This window comes from Anolis sagrei, chromosome 2, assembly GCF_037176765.1.
Source record: "Anolis sagrei isolate rAnoSag1 chromosome 2, rAnoSag1.mat, whole genome shotgun sequence".
NCBI lineage: Eukaryota > Metazoa > Chordata > Lepidosauria > Squamata > Dactyloidae > Anolis > Anolis sagrei.
The window spans coordinates 256830685-256848495 of NC_090022.1; the positions used below are offsets into that span (position 1 = coordinate 256830685).

The following is a 17811-nucleotide window of genomic DNA, read 5'->3' on the forward strand; positions in this document are numbered from 1 at the left end:
CATCTGCTTGTCCGGTTTTGATGGATTCATTTCAATTGGTTCAATCTGAGGATGTGGACAAGGTGCTTGGAGGAATGAGAGCTACCACATGCATCCTAGACCCCTGCCCATCCTGGCTTCTGAAGGAGGCCAGAGGGGGATTGGCTGAGTGGGTGAAGGTGGTGGTTAATGCCTCCCTTCGGGAGGGCAAAATTCCAGCCAGCTTAAAGCAAGCTGTGATAAAACCGCTGTTGAAGAAACCATCACTGGACCCCACTCAATTCGTCAACTGTCGGCCTGTTTCCAATCTCCCCTTTTTGGGCAAAGTCATGGAACGTGTGGTGGCCTCACAACTCCAGGCATTCTTGGTAGACACGGATTATCTGGATCCGGCACAGTCTGGCTTCAGGCCGGGGCATGGTACCGAGACAGTTTTGGTCGCCTTAGTGGATGATCTGCGTCGGGAGCTCGACAGGGGGAGTGTGTCCCTGTTGGTGCTGCTCGACCTCTCAGCGGCCTTCGATACCGTCGACCACGGTATCCTTCTGGGACGCCTCGCGGGGATGGGTCTTGGAGGTACTGTTCTGCAGTGGCTCCGCTCATTCCTCGAGGGTCGGTCTCAGAAGGTGTTACTGGGAGACTCCTGTTCAACCCCACAACCTTTGTCTTGTGGGGTTCCTCAGGGTTCAATACTGTCTCCCATGTTGTTTAACATCTACATGAAGCCGCTGGGTGAGATCATCCGGAGTTTCGGAGTCCGATGTCATCTGTACGCAGATGATGTCCAACTCTGTCACTCCTTCCCACCTGCTACTAAGGAGGCTGTCGAGGTCCTGAACCGGTGCTTGGCCGCTGTGACGGTCTGGATGGGGGCGAACAAATTGAAATTGAATCCAGACAAGACAGAGGTGCTCCTGGTTAGTCGCAAGGCCGAACAGGGTATAGGGTTACAGCCTGTGTTAGACGGGGTCGCACTCCCCCTGAAGACGCAGGTTCGCAGTTTGGGTGTGATCCTGGACTCATCGCTGAGCCTGGAACCCCATGTTTCGGCGGTGACCAGGGGAGCATTCGCACAGTTAAAACTTGTGCGCCAACTGCGACCGTACCTTGGGAAGTCTGACTTGGCCACGGTAGTCCACACTCTGGTTACATCCCATCTTGACTACTGCAACGCTCTCTACGTGGGGTTGCCTTTGAAGACGGTCCGGAAGCTCCAATTAGTCCAACGGGCGGCAGCCATGATACTAACAGGAGTGGGGCGCAGGGAGCATACAACTCCTCTGCTGCACCAGCTCCACTGGCTGCCGATCTGCTACCGGGCTCAATTCAAAGTGCTGGCGTTGGCCTTTAAAGCCCTAAACGGTTCTGGCCCAACTTATCTATCCGAACGTATCTCAACCTATCAGCCCACCAGGACCCTAAGATCTTCTGGGGAGTCCCTGCTCTCTATCCCGCCGGCTTCACAAGTGCGGCTGGCGGGAACGAGAGACAGGGCCTTTTCTGTGGTGGCCCCTCGGCTTTGGAACACCCTCCCCATAGAGGTAAGATCAGCCCCCTCGCTGATGGTGTTTCGGAAAAGATTGAAGACATGGATGTTTAAACAAGCATTCGGTTAATCCGTTGCAACAAATTACGATGACTAAAGGACTGGTAATCATGGACGATGAATTTGGATTGCGACTCCAGTTACTAGATGCATTGGATGGTTATTGGTGGACCAATAATTTGTATTGTATATGTGTTTTATGCTTTTAAACTGAATATTGTTGTTTTTTAAGTGTTGTAAACCGCAATGAGTCGCCGATTTAGGCTGAGATATTAGCGGTATACAAGCGCATTAATAAATAAATAAATAAATAAATCTCCAAAGACGTTGCCCACGGGATGTCCGGATGTTTGATGTTTTACCATCCTTGTGGGAGGCTTCTCTCATGTCCCCACATGTGGAGATGGAGCTGATAGAGGGAGCTCAACCTGCTCTCCCCGAATTTGAACTGCTGGCCTGTTGGTCAGCAGCCCTGCTGGCACTAGGGTTTAACCCACTGCACCACTAGCGGCTCCTCTGGGAGTGAATGAGGAAGTGACTTGCATTACTGGACAAGTTTTCCAATTGAGATTATAATAATTCAGACCTATACAATTGTAATTTGGGATTTAGCTACAGAGGGAGCTCAACCTGCTCTCCCCGAATTTGAACTGCTGGCCTGTTGGTCAGCAGCCCTGCTGGCACTAGGGTTTAACCCACTGCACCACTAGCGGCTCCTCTGGGAGTGAATGAGGAAGTGACTTGCATTACTGGACAAGTTTTCCAATTGAGATTATAATAATTCAGACCTATACAATTGTAATTTGGGATTTAGCTACAGCTAGCTACGCATGCAATTCTGCTCTGCAGGTGAATTAATTTCACAAGCTGTACCTACCTCAGCTTGTCACTCTTGTCCTTCCCTGCTGTCAGTTCTGTTGCTTCTTCCATGAGTGATATTGTTTGAGAAAGAGAGAGAGAAGGGGAGGAGTGGGGGAGGAAAGGGAGAGAGAAGGAGGGAGGTTAGTAATTTAAATGGGAAGTTATAATCTTTTTATTTTCCATAACAGATGCTCTGTGAATTTCTTGAACGTATGCATGTCAAAGCTTTTCAGAAGTATTCAGATGCACTGCTACAACCTGTAAAGTTTAACAGAATAAGAGAGAAAAATATTCTTGACATCTATTTGCACTAAAGTGTACTCATGTGAGAAATGCTAAGCATCATCTTTGCACTTGCTAGAAAAGTTCTAGGATTTCGGTAGAACTGCACACACAAAAACATAAGGGCTATATAAAGCATGTGACCTTCAGGGCTAGATCTTAACAGCCGATCCCATTTTTAAAAAAGACAGAGAAGGAGGAGGAGGGAACTACCATATGTTATTTAATGATTTCAGTACATTTTGAGAGACTTATTTTGTCTTTACTAGTTATTAACTCATAGTCTCCATCCAAAAGGAAAGCAACCAATCACTCAAGAGTACGAGGAATTGATGTCAGCAGTTCCTTTTCCATGGAATCACAGAAAAAGAGCTTCCTTAAAGAAAATTGGTGAATTTTCTCCTTTGTGATCTTGTGCCAAATAATCATTCAGCTGATTTTTTGAAGATTTTCTCAATGACAGAAAGGTAATGTATTCCTCTGTGTATATATACAGGTAGTTCCTAAGTTAGGAACAAGATATGTTCTGTAGGCTGGTTCTTAACTTGAATTTGCATGTAAATCAAAATAGGTACTGTACATTTTTAAGTGTAACTCCAGCCATTTTTTAAAAGCTTTGGATACCCTATGGAAGGGTTAACACCCCTGTGGAAATGGTTTTGCTGTATGTGCCCCTGTTCAGAAGATTTCCCCTTGCTTTTTGTCCTGTGATAACTGGATTAAAAAAAACAGCTTGTTGTTGAAACAAGGACTGGCGATAAAGGTTCAGTGGAGACATCTCCCCCCCCCCCCCCCCCCCGATAACTCTTTCAAGTGTGAATTTTCCTTCCTAAGGGTAGATTCCACTCACTTCCAGTTGTCTCACCCCTATTCTTAACTATGAGTCATAGTTAGATGTTTTTAAGTCGGGGACTACCTGTACTGAGATAATAGACAGGTTTTAGTTTGCAATCATATATATGTTTTCCTAGGAGTAAATTCCATAGGACAGAGATTTGCTTCTGAAGATACATGCACAGAAGAATTATAAGGGTGACATATAGGTTGAAAAAATAACCTTATTGATTGGTGCCTTTGCTTTGAAATTAATATGATATACGGGGCAGTTGAGTCTCCCTTCAAAGTGCTTGGGACATTTTCAGATTTCCCCATGTATCTGCACAAACTGAATGTGATATAGGGGAGAAAGGAGGCTCACTCCATACCATGGAATCCACACTACACCACTGTCAGACGCCTGATGGCTGAATGAGAAAAGAGGACAGGAGGAAGGACTCTGCTTACACAAGAGCCCTGTAAAAATTGATACTTCTCTGACTTCTTTTTCACCCTTTGTAAAATAGTCTAGAATGGAGGGGGAAATTGCTCCTCCCACCCCCAGCTATTAGTCTTTTTCATTCTCTTGGAGCTTGATACAAATGGTGGCCAATTGGGTCACTTTACACTTGCTTTCACTGCCATTTCCAGGGCATCCACCTTGCTGTACACCACCATTAGTACAGTGGAAGGTGAGGACATAAATGCCTGGTGCTCCTGCTCTTTACAAGGGTTTTATGTAAGCAGATGCCTCCCCTCCTTCCCTCTCTTTTCTTTTCCCCATCAGGGATCCTTGAGGGAAAGAAAAGTACTGGGCAATGACTAGCCCCCCTTCTCCAAAGATGGAAGTTAATGGCTGGCAGCAAAACGTTGTAGGTTTTGGAGTATTTTGGATTTACAAGAGAGACTCAGCTTGTATTAAATATAATGCATCTATATGGTGGATACAGACAACCAGCATGGCTTTCTTTTTAAAAGCTGTATTATTTTGGACCCTTAAACCAACCCTCCTATATCTACGTACTGCAGGAGTGAGGCTATGCCAATGGTCTAAGCACCATTTTCAACACATCCCAACTGCTAGCAGCTTGCACTAGCGGAATCAGCAGAGAGTGAAAGTATAATTTCTCCTCACGGAAAGTCATTTCCTGTCATGTTCAGATTTTTTTTAAAAAAACATGTCTGTTTCAACTTTGGGACCCCTCAAATTTTAATAAGCAAAATTTCATCCCCACTGTCATGCGAGGCAGAGGGTGATGGATTCCCCCACTGCCTGCCAGGCTCACCACATTGCCTGGAAAATCCACCCACTGTCATCCACATTAGGCAACTTCATGTGATGTGGTCTTAAGAGTCCAGAAAGCTCATGGTGGCAGGGTATAAATAATTATTACTGTTTAGGGGTATTGCCTTAGACTAGAGCATGAAAAGGGATTAATGGTGATTTGTGCTGCACACCTTGTCTCAGGACTAACCCCCAAACTCCAGTATGCAATACACCCTTATTAATTAATTCCTGGTATTTAATCCATCAATTTCTGTGTTATCTTGTTCTCCTTTCTCAAAATGTTCTGCAAAGTTAAAGTATCATGGCTAGTCAGACCTAGAACTGTAGTTCTTCATAAAGGTGTACAGTTCTGAGTAAAACTGTGTGAACTCCTTGAAAAAGAAAACATTTAAATATTACAGTGAGTTTTCTGTCCTTTGTCAGATAAAAAGCTCTTCATGTTTTGACACTACAAGAAGAAACACCTCAACATTTTCCTCAACATTTGTCAGGGAGTGGGAAAACTGAACATTTCCATTCCTACTCTCCCTATCTCCTCTAGAGATTATCAAACTTTGGATATTTCATGTGAGGAGATAATAATCTTTTGGGTAGTGATACATTACTTTAAAATATTGGTGCTCTAATATGGCAGTTTATTTAATTTTATTTAAACTTTTTTTTACAATTATATAACTCATGTGCTTTGTTTTGAGAGAAAAGTGGGGTATCAGGCTTGTTGGGTGGTAACAAGGAAGAGAGCCTTCTTGGTGATTGCTCCCAGACCAACAATGACCCGTCCTTGATCTCCTTCCATTGGCAGTTTAAAGCATTTTTGTGCCATCAGGCTTTTACAAACTGACTCAAGTTGGGCCTTTAATGCTACTTGGTGCTCTTTTAAAGATTTATATAGAGTCTTTTAATGTATTTTAATACTTCAATATTTTAATTTCAAACATTGTTTTTAAACATCTTATATTTATTCTTTTTCTATAGGTTTCCATTTGTACTGTATAACATATGTTGTTTGACACCTTGAATCTCATTATAGTGAGAAAGGTGGGCTATATTAGTAGTAGTAGTAGCAATAGCAATATCCAACTTTTTCACTCCCAAAAGAAACTCAATGCTGCAAACCATACAATATGTAAATTAAAACCCTAAGCATATAAATATTAAAATATAATTAAACATAAAAGCAATTAAAATACATACAGTGATAACTTGAATTAAGAGATTAATTTATTGTGTTGAGCTCTTAACTCAAATTGCTCTTAACTCAAAATGAATTTCCCATTGAAATGGTATTAATCGATTCCAGCCCTCCAAAGTTTCCCCCTTTTGTTATGTCTTTTTAAATGAGAAAATGTATTTTATAAATAACAAATAATGTATAAATGCATATTCACTTGGAAAAATAAAAAAGAAAGATCAACTCAATAATAGTAGAAGCACAAAGTTGTAGCACAATGGTAAAAGCACAAAATTGTGGCAAGGAAGCACATTTGAGGCAACAAAATGTGTGTTGGCCAGTATAACAGCAAGGCAAAAACTGCACATTCGCATGGAAGAATAAAAAAAGAATGATCCACTTTAAAATGGTATAAGTACAAAGTTGTGGCACAATGGTAGAAGCACAAAATTGTGGCAAGGAAGCACAAAGCACAAAGTGAAGATGTAGAAGCATTGTTTTCTTCATACTGTACTCATTCTAGCCTCCCTCCCTCCCTCCCTCTCTTACTCTCTCTTTCCTTCTCTCTTCATGAAGCCAAACATATCAGGAATAAAAACCACACAAAATCAACTAACCCAAAGTTTCTCAAAGTGGACAAGAGCAAAGAAGACAACAATCTTCCAAAGTGGACAAGAGCACAAGGCATGGAGGCACAAGGCACAGAGGCTGCTCCCTTGAAGACCTAAAGTCCTGTATTCTCACGCTAGCACTTCCTCTGGTTCTAGCTCTTAACTCAAAATGCTGCTTGTATGTCAAAGTGAGACCCGGACTAAGCTACGACTCTTAATTTAAAATGCTTTTAAGTTGGGACACTCTTAAGTCAAGGTTCTACTGTAGTTAAAACCAATAAAACCATTTCAAAACCTATTAAATTACATAAGACACAGCATCCCCTGGCTCGATCATAAAACCTTTCCTCTTTAAAAGCCTGCCTTAGCCTGCCACCAGAAGGTAAGCAGGGGTAAATGAAAAAATAAATGAAATCAATTAATCAATATAATGTGGACTAAAGTGGTATAGATCTTAATAGGTCACAACCAGCACTTTTAACTACCCCTGGAAACAGATTGGTAAAGTTGCCATACCAATGAGTTTATTTTCTCCTGAAACCAAGTCCAGTCGGCAATCTGGCTATTGCATTCTAGGCCCTTTGCTGTTTGCAGACACTTCTCAAAGGCAGTTCTATGCATTATGCACTATAGTAGTCCAAATAATGTGGCAGATGGTTGTTAGTTATTTAATTTGTTAATTCCCTCCCACCCATCCCACTTTCTCTCTTTTTGCTTTGCAAGATGGGGAGAGGTGCTTCTGGCATTTTTAAACCCCATGTGCTACAATAACTTGGCTAACTTTAAGTATTATATACCTTAGCCTGTGTGGGTGGATAATGCCATTTGCTGCTCAGTCTCAGGGAGCAAAATGTCTTGAATTGGCCCTGCTTCTCACTTTGCATGTCATTTAATTGAGAACAGCAGAAGTGATATTGAGATACATTTAGACCTGTTAAATATGAATTAACCGTTGCTAGGAGGACAGCTTAGCTTTACCATGAACGCTGCACCCGACACGAACAAAAATTCCTACATCTTGATGTGCTCTGTCGTAAGCTGAAAACCAAGGAAGAGCACAGCTGCTGCCACTACCATGGACACAGCTGTTATCGTGATAAATACCACAGCTACCGAGCTCCTATTACCATAAACCATAGAAGGGTACCATCTGAACAAATGCTAGAGTTTGACTGTCAGATTCTTAGATGTGTCACATTTTTTCTGTGAGGCTTTGGGCTGTTGTAACAGCTGTTTGTAAACACTGCAAATCCAACATTAGCCCAGGAAAGGAGGAGGGTATCAACATTTTCCTCCTCCAATGTCTTTCTTCCTGAACCATGATTTAAAAATACTGCAGATATGCTGATGATTTAAATAGCAACCAGGATAATCTTGTGACCGAGCAACCAATTGGCAGGCTCCATCCTTGACTCCTGCTATGTCAAATGACTCATCACCATGTCTGAGAATGTCCATTTGACTGCCAACTCAAGCCGGACAAACACAACAGTCAATTAGAAAAGTATTTGGAAGATGTTGAAATCCTGGATCATGGCTTTCTGGTCCACTACCATGCAAAATATACTCATGACAGTGTTACTGTGTGCTGAATCCTTAAAGAGGAGTACAGAATGATGATGACAGATGCCTCTAATATTATTTTTCCTTACAGGTGAACTGAGCAAGTAAGAAAGGATGAGTTTTTAAAATAGCCACAGCCATACATTCATCTTTGTAATGTGCTCTCACCAGCGAGTCTGAGACATAGATTTGACAAAGCTCTCTGAAGAACATCTTTTTTTTTACTACACATTTTAAAATGGCATCTGAACATTAGAAAGAGACAAAAATGCAAAGAGGTTCATTCTGATTGGTTTATTCTAAATACAGCTTTTTCTTGTCTCTTCATTTCATGGCACCAATAGCATACACATGCAAATGTTGAGGTTGCCTTTCAAACTGAACTCTGCTTAATTTCCTCTAGGGATGCTAGCAATGAGGAACTACTGAAGTATCCCTGTAACCAGGCATGTGGCTGAGGGGGTGGGGGTGGTGGTGTGGCTACAGGGGCTTCACCTCCCCCCCCCAAATTCTCAGGGTGGTCCATGAGAAGGGCTTACTGGTACATTATTTGAACTGTTATGTTTATTTATATCATGATCTGATCACCATACTCAATATATCCCATATGCATGGGGGTATTGGAATAACAATATAAAAGGTTTGCTAGGGTAGATCTGCAGCCCCCCCTGAATCAAACTTCAGCCCCCTCCCCCAAAGAAAATCAAAATTCTGGCTATAGGCCTGCCTGTAACATTTGGGTGACTTTTATAAGTATGGGCATGCAACCTCACTAGATATTGAAAGAGGAGTACTATGCGAAACAGATATTTATCCAACTGTCTAGATACATTGCAATGTATATATTTTTATGAGAAAAAGATTTGGTATTTATAGATGCATGTGTACTTTTAAGTTATATTCTTGATACTTGGAATTTAATTTATAGCCCACATGGCTTGGTTTCATATTCTTACTGTTGCAAAAAACTTATGTTCTGAGACTGGAAAATATTCATTATTCATACTTCAATAGATAAAACATTTTATTTCTTTAGTCATACGCAAACATGTATTTTGTGGGCATGGCTTCCAAAGAAATAGCTTTTCTGGTCACTTCATATTAATATAGATATCTAGTTCATATTCACATCCTGGATATTTCACACACACACACACACACATTCATCCTGGTCACTTAAAAAAAATTCTTTATTTCCATTTTTTAAAAATTCCCCCCAAAAGACTTTCTTGGGGGTTTTTTCCTGAAAAACTCAGCTCTCAAAAAACTACATGGGAGGCAGATATAAGATAGGTTTTTTCATCCTGGCACAGAATCTGGAAAGTCACTTTTAGGAAGACTGAATGGATAACACGTTGAGGCCATCTTTAAACTGAGCTAAAACAGGATGAAACTGTATGGACCAGAGCATCATCCTACCACTGACATTAATGTGATACTAAATTCATTTTTTTCTTAACAAGCACTTTACAGAACTAAAAGTTTTTACTGTCTGTAATAATAGCTATGCTGAATAAGTGCAATGTATCTAAGTGCACTATAATGCTGAACTAAGTTCAAAAGTATCTGAAATTTATTTTATATGAAACTAGATGCCTTACAGATATGCAGTCAGGCCCATAGCCAGGATTTCGTTTCGGGGGGGGGGGGGCTAAAAAATTTTCAGGGGGGTTGGGGGGGCTGAGTTTCGGGGGGGGGGCTGAGTCTGAGTGAAAGAGGTTCTAGCCTAGCAAACCTTTTGTATTGTTACCCCAATACCCCCATGCATATGGGATATATTGAGTATGGTAATCAGATCATGATATGAATAAACATAACAGTTTAAATAATGCACCAGTAAGGCCTTTTCGCGAACCACCATGAGAATTTCGGGGGTGGGGGGCTGAAGCCCCTCAAGCCCCCCCCCCCCCCCCCCCCGGCTACATGCCTGTATGCAGTACACTGGAAAAGCTGAAATGCCACCCAACACTATAATATATGGAACTGCCTTATAAGATGTGCCATAACAAAAGAAACATGAGCTCTGATGTCAATATTGTTTCAGAAGATGTTTCTTACCACTACCATATACTTTAAATACCATAGTAATGTACTTCAAGTAGCATGAAAAACGCTTATTTTTAGAGATTATTTGCACAATACGCTTAAAAGATTAAAATACATATAGAAGCAGCATACCCAGATTATGTGATGCCTATGAAAGATAAAATGCCCGGACCGGAATGTTTATTTGATATAATGCTCCTCCACCCAAAATATGCATTTGCATAAACTAAATTGGTTACTTAACTGATATCCAAAACAGATAAAAAATGATATCCAAATCAGATACATTTCCCGAAAATCCAAGCATGAGGTTCATAAGGGGAAAATTTATCTTGACCTGCTTACTGGACAATATTGTTTTGTGCAACCTTGAAAGCTCAGATGAACCAAGTGGTAAAGTCTAAAGAACTCTAACTAGAGACAGATGAGCAATGAACATTCGGTCCTTCAGTTGGTTGGGAAATAATGCCTACTTCACAGATCCCTGCAAACCCAGCTTAATTGAATGGATTAATCTTCCAATCTTCCTCCTGACTTTCACTTTACTTTACTGTCTTTTTCAACACAAGCTAAGAAACCCACTCAAGCCTTGGATTGGAAGGAGAGGATAGTAAGGCATGCCTGGAATGTACCCAGAGACCACAGTACGTAAGGAAGCACCATACACATACAGTCACCACAAATCCAGTTCAAACTATAGTTTCTGACTAGAATTTCCAGCAAACAACCCATGGTTTTTCAATGCCACTAGCCAACATTAGAATTTTCTTTTCCAGTATGATATGATGTTTGGAATTGGTGGTCACTTAATATCCCTTTTGATTATACATATGTAAATAGGTTGCTTTTATTATTCCAGTTCTTGCTTTACTTATAGTAATTGTTTCCTCATGCTTCTTTTTAGAGCAATTGGTGTCTGGCTTTATGTTGCAGAAATTTCTGACAGTGTTTATTATGGGCTAAATGATAGCATTATGATTCATGCACCATGCAGAATCTGAGTCCCAGTGATTCCTTCTGTGTTTTGTCTGCTGTCTTGAGTAAAAAAAAATTAAAAATTAAAACAAAATACTACATTCCCATTTCCAATATGAATCACAACTATTATTCTTTTGAACATACAATCTGTTCTCTTTAACTCCTTGCCACCCCCACAGTGAAAGTGTTTGGAGAACCACACAAATCTCAAAATAACAATATAAAATTAGAACTTGAAATGCTGTGACCCTCCACATTCTACTTCAACATATTGGAGCCCACCTACAGTAGCTATTTTGGTTCAGCAGAAAGTGAACTGCAGCCATACTGCCAAGACTACAGTGAGTAGGATAATTATGAAAAGTGTAGGGGTTGTTGATTTTTATTGTGTCTGTGCAGCATTAGAAACCAAATGGCTCAGCACAATCATTTTCCTAGTAGGCAACAGCCCACTCCACCAGCCATTAAGCCAAAGGTATTGGATTTGGAATCTGAATAAGAACCACTGAAAGGCAATGGAACCTCAGTTAATTTAATGAGAACTATGAGGCCACAAAGGGACTGAACATGAAGTCATTATAAGTGCTTTTCACAAATGCAATCCAGTAATTAACCTACATTACTGAGACATGAAAAGATACCTGTGTTCACAACAAATGATTCCAAAAGTTAGTTTACATATCTTCCTTGAAATCAAAACAGTGAGAGAAGGGGGCAGTAGGAGGAGACCAAATTCTGAATCTGCGCCCATGAAAAGAAAACTGAGAATGAGATAATTTACATTTCTTGTGAGTTCATGTTTAATACATGCTTTGAATTAACTGTATTTATATTTAACTGTATGACATCTTACCTGTTTAAGATTGCAAATCTGCGTTTTTCAAACTTGCCTTCAGAAAGTTAAAGAAGTTGGGGGCAATGGAACCTTAAGTTTTCTTTTCTGACAACACATGGAGCTGTGCTTTCTTATAGTAGAAATGTGAAGCCCAATGCACACTCCTGCTTCCATGTTCTTTTGAGATCACTGAATCTCCAGTCACAGCTGCAAATTAAAATAGTGTCATTGTTCTTTTTACAGTTTAAGCCCAGTGTCAATACTTCCTCCTGCCAAGTATATGGAAAGAGATGTACCCAGACAGGCCCATGCAGGCACAAATACAAACATGGTGAGTGGGCAATTCTCTAAAAGACAACAGCATAGCAAATGTCACTTCTGAAGCCAATGAGATGATTGATAATAATAACCATACTGTCTTCCAACAGCAGACCTCTCTGTCAGTTAAACGACATAATCTCCTAGTATATGCCATAACACCCACCCACACATTCACTTTCCTTTTATCAAATTTTTCAGATAGTTGTCCATCTGCCAAGAGGGCCTGGTTCAAATAAATAAAGGCCATGTTGAACATCTAGAAAATGCAGACACAGCTCTTTAACTTCAGTCAAATTCAGAGACATCCTGATGAAACCGAAGGAATGAATATGTAACAACCTATCAATGGTGCCAACTATGATGATAATGTATTTTTAAGGTGTTGATAAATTCTAAACATTCCAAAATGGCATCATGTTTTTTAATTCTCTATGGAGTTTTACTGGAGAGAAGATGGGTAAAACATGAAAAAGTGCTCTCACAGTATATTCTTCATGTGTAATTGTGTGGTTAAGTTTTTACTTATCTTGGGTTTGCACACCTACTCCTTCCATCATCCTTGTGTTTATACACCTACTTCTCCATAGCTACTCTGTCTATCATCCTGTATCCAAGAGCCATGAGCACTTTCAACATTTTCTCCAATAAAAGCAGAAAGTGAGGTGGAAACATGGATGAAGAGGGGAAAAAACATAAGGGAAGGATGAACTGAGGGCAGGTCAAAATCTCCAAGGCTCAAATGAGTAAATGATTCAGATCTCTGAGATAGGGCAGGGAAAGACAAGTAAAAAGGTACAAAAGCTATTGTTGGCATGTCAGGAGATTAGAATATCAATTGCAAAAATCAACATATCCAAGACTTTCATAGGTGTATAAGAGAATTTAATAAGGAGGGTCCAATAAAGAGCAAAGGGACCATTGTTTTTTTTTTTTATCAACAGCATTACAAGCAAAAATCTTCAGTTTTGTGGGGAAAAAACTTCAAAACTCAAAGGGCACATGAAATTTAGGGCTTAACATAATCTTTCTTCTGATCAAACTATTACTCTATTCCTCACATCTGTGCAGCCTGATCCTTTCAAAAAGATGCCAAGCCCTGAAGCATTGGGTAACTTGGAAGTATGGCAGCTTCTCTCCCAATGTAGTATTTGGTGCAACAGGTGAGCAGTCCATATGGCTTTCTAGAGTGTCAGCCAAATTATAGAATCATAGAGTTGGAAGAGACCTCATGGGCCATCCAGTCCAACCCTCTGCCAAGAAGCAGGAAATGGGCCTGTGCTTCACTTTGAATATCCCCTGGCCTCTTTGGTTAGCTCTGTCAGATGCTGCAACATCAAATGCTAGGGGTGTGCAATTTGGTTAAACCCCATTCTGTTTTCAGTATCCAGATTTTGGTAGGCCCCCAAATCCAGGATTTTGGCAGCCTTCCAAATTCAGTTGAGAACACAACATGTGAGTGCAGAGAAGAGTAAACCACAGACCACCTATTACAATGCAGTCTGAGCGCTGCCACATGTACAATGGAGGACCGTCTTACAGCAACACCAAAGGCACTCCAAGTGGCCAGGTACTGGTGGGAGGGCATTTAGTATAATGCCAAGTTTTTAACTTTGTTTGTGTTTTTAAATACATTACAGTATCCTCAATTCGCTTCTGACATGATAAATAAATACATTTCAAATGAAAAAGATCCTTAGTCCTTGTGATGTTAGCTACACTGATGAAGACTTTGGGCAGACCCAGCAGCTTGCACATTGTTTGGGGAAATTTTGATTGTTCATTATTTGGCTGCCAATTATTCAGAAAATGATAGTTAAATCAAAAAGCCTGTGTCACAATCCCTTTTGAAGTCATATATTCTTATTTGCGAATAGCTGGGGCTATACTTAGGGCATAGATAACAAGTCTTCTCTAATATTTGGTCTCACTCTTTTGTTCTCTTAACTATTTTTAGTAAACAGAACAAATGGGGTTCATTCAATGTAACATTTTTTATTTCATTGTCCATTAGGCTTTCTATATTTATGGCTCTCTCTAAGAATGTAGCCAAAATTAGAAATGCTTCTTCACATTGAAGAGTGAATCTGCCAAAAGTTATTGCTTTAGGAAATCCAAGTCACATTGGATTACCACCTGCTGCTATCAAAGCTAAAACATCATTGGCTTGAAAGCAAATGATAAGGTGAGGAAGATCAAATTCATATCAGTTTATGAAATACATCAGGCAGGGTGTACTCTAAAGAAGAGACCTCTCCTAAAGAAGGAGACAAACTTGATTCAAAAGGGTGGAAATTATAGAAGAATAAAGTTCATGCTTGTTCATAAATACAGACATTTTCTTGGCAGTGCAGGGACATATAATCAGTGAATAGTACTGAAAAGTCAACTATTCTTAACTATATGTCTATCTATGTGTGACTAATGCAACTTGCTTGTATGATGGGAGCAAGGAAAGAATTGTGGAGTGGCAGACTATTCATGCAACAACAACAAAATTCAACCACCTCTCAGCAGGCTGTCTACAACTTGATAAAAGATGAAGCAAAGATCCATCTAAGATGAAATCTGGACTATACAGGCAGTCCCAAGTTACAAATGATTCATACGTCAGAATGAGGGTGAGACAACAGGGGGTAATAGAAATGTACCCCTTGGAAAGGAAATTCACTCCTGGAAGAGTTATCATGGGGAAAAGTTGTCTCCATGGAAGCTTTCTCATCACAACAAGCCAGATTTTTCAAAATCTAATTCTCACAGGGACAGAGAATGAAGTGAAATCTTCTGAACAGGGGCACAGACAGCAAAACAAACACCACAGGGGTGGGTGTTCACCCTTCCAAAGTGCATGCTCTCTCCCTCTCTCTCCTCCCTCCTTCTCCCCCTCTCCCCCCCCCTCTCTCTATCTATCTATGACTGGAGTTACACTTAAACTGTACCTGTCCTGACTTAAGAACAAACTTACAGAGCCTATCTTGCTCATAACTTGGGGACTGCCCATATAATCAGATACTGGAACATTATTTTAAACGTTTTTAGTTAAAAATTGAAAAATTGAAGCTACTGACCCACAAAGTAGTCTAAATTAACATTTTTAAAAACATATCATAGAATCAAAGAGTTGGAAGAGACCTCATGGGCCATCCAGTCCAACCCCCTGCCAAGAAGCAGGAATATTGCATTCAAATCACCCCTGACAGATGGCCATCCAGCCTCTGTTTAAAAGCTTCCAAAGGAGGAGCCTCCACCACACTCCGGGGCAGAGAGTTCCACTGCTGAACGGCTCTCACAGTCAGGAAGTTCTTCCTCATGTTCAGATGGAATCTCCTTTCTTGAAGTTTGAAGCCATTGTTCCGCGTCCTAGTCTCCAAGGAAGCAGAAAACAAACTTGCTCCCTCCTCCCTGTGGCTTCCTCACACATATTTATACATGGCTATCATATCTCCTCTCAGCCTTCTCTTCTTCAGGCTAAACATGCCCAGCTCCTTAAGCCACTCCTCATAGGGTTTGTTCTCCAGACCCTTGATCATTTTAGTCGCCCTCCTCTGGACACATTCCAGCTTGTCAATATCTCTCTTGAATTGTGGTGCCCAGAATTGGACACAATATTCCAGGTGTGGTCTAACCAGAGCAGAATATTTATTTATTTATTTATTTATTTACTTCATTTGTATACCGCCATTCTCAGCCCTAAGGCGACTCATAGCGGTTTACAACAAGCAAAAACAAGGCGAACAATCAAGGCAAAAATTCAATGCGGCATCAACAAGGTACTTAAAAACAGTTAGCACAGAAACAAATTAAGCAATTTAACAGTAATAAACATTCAGTGGTGTCTCATAACTAGAATCATGATCCAAACTCGTCAGTCGTAGTTCCATTTCCTGAAATTCATTGCACGGCTTATTCAAACGCCTGTTTAAATAACCAGGTTTTCACTTTCCTCCGGAATACCATCAATGAGGGGGCCAATCTGATGTCCGTGGGAAGGGGCCACCACCGAGAAGGCCCTGTCTCTCGTCCCCGCCAGCCGCGCCAGTGTTGAATAGAGGGGTAGCATTACTTCCCTAGATCTAGACACTATGCTCCTATTAATGCAGGCCAAAATCCCATTGGCTTTTTTTGCCGCCACATCACATTGTTGGCTCATGTTTAACTTGTTGTACATGAGGACTCCAAGATCCTTTTCACATGTACTGCTCTCGAGCCAGGCATCCCCCATTCTATATCTTTGCATTTCATTTTTCCTGCCAAAGTGGAGTATCTTGCATTTGTCACTGTTAAACTTCATTTTGTTAGTTTTGACCCATCTCTCTAATCTGTCAAGATCGTTTTGAATCCTGCTCCTGTCCTCTGGAGTATTGGCTATCCCTCCCAATTTGGTGTTGTCTGCAAACTTGATGATCCTGCCTTCTAACCCTTCATCTAAGTCATTAATAAAAATGTTGAACAGGACCGGGCCCAGGACGGAACCCTGCGGCACTCCGCTCATCACTTCTTTCCAAGATGAAGAGGAAGCATTAGTGAGCACCCTCTGGGTTCGTCCATTTAACCAATTACAGATCCACCATATAGGATTACCATAAATAAGGAACACAATTCTTTATTGTTACTGACACATACAAACACACACACACACATGAAGCCTAAAATAATGGTATCACAGTGTGCCCAGTTATGTCATATCCGGCAATAATATTCAAGAACAACACACAATCTTTTTTTTAAAAAACGGTAAGGAAATCTACTTAAAATGCTGTTATTATATCACAGTTCCGCTCTGCTCCAGAATAAGCAGTACCTCAAAAACTTTGAATAAAATGTGTAGGATGCTGAAAAAGTTATAAGAGGGTTTTTTTTCATAACCCTCTGTTTTGGACTCAAATATAAATTATTGCAAAGAAAATACCTGTAAAAACCTTTTCCTTACACCTTCATTTAGATTCTACTGGAAATAAAGCTAGGAAGTCTTCTTGGGCCATTTATACACTGACCATAAATCTGCTGAACCTGGAGGCTGCCATATGGACCATCTTGAATCTTCTATGGCCAAGACTGCATGGCCCCCACTGTACCATCACCTCACCATCCATGTCATAATCTCCACTCCAAGCTGGCCACTGAGATCTTGGCCATCACAGGCACCCTGTGCTGACATCAACTGAGGTACCCATGCAATAAAGAAGAAGGAGTGAGCCAATTAATATAGTTTAACACTTGTGCTTACAGGAAATGAAGAAACATCATGAGAATAGGAAGGAGAAAACTCATAGTTTCATCATAGTTAATAACCCAAAATTCACCCCTTTGCATATAGAAGATAAGCAAGAAAAGCAGTGTTAGTTGTGACTACGTTGATCCATACAGCAACACAAAAATATCTTTGGAAATACACTGTGCTGATTCAGCTTCACATTCACAAGAGTAAAATGAACCAGTCAGCAAAGACATCTACATAAAAGCACTTGTATAGAAGGATGTTGTTTTGTACCAGCAACAATCCGATTGTGGGCCAAA

The 17811-nt window shown here is 40.6% G+C and overlaps 1 long non-coding RNA gene across 1 annotated transcript; it reads left to right on the plus strand.

Annotated features, from left to right (window-relative positions):
- Positions 1 to 2873: 2873 nt before the first annotated feature.
- On the plus strand, positions 2874 to 17302 carry LOC137096438 (uncharacterized). The gene is made up of 3 exons (XR_010909475.1): positions 2874 to 3135; positions 12220 to 12307; positions 17237 to 17302. It is a non-coding gene; the product is annotated as an uncharacterized lncRNA (long non-coding RNA).
- Positions 17303 to 17811: the final 509 nt, after the last annotated feature.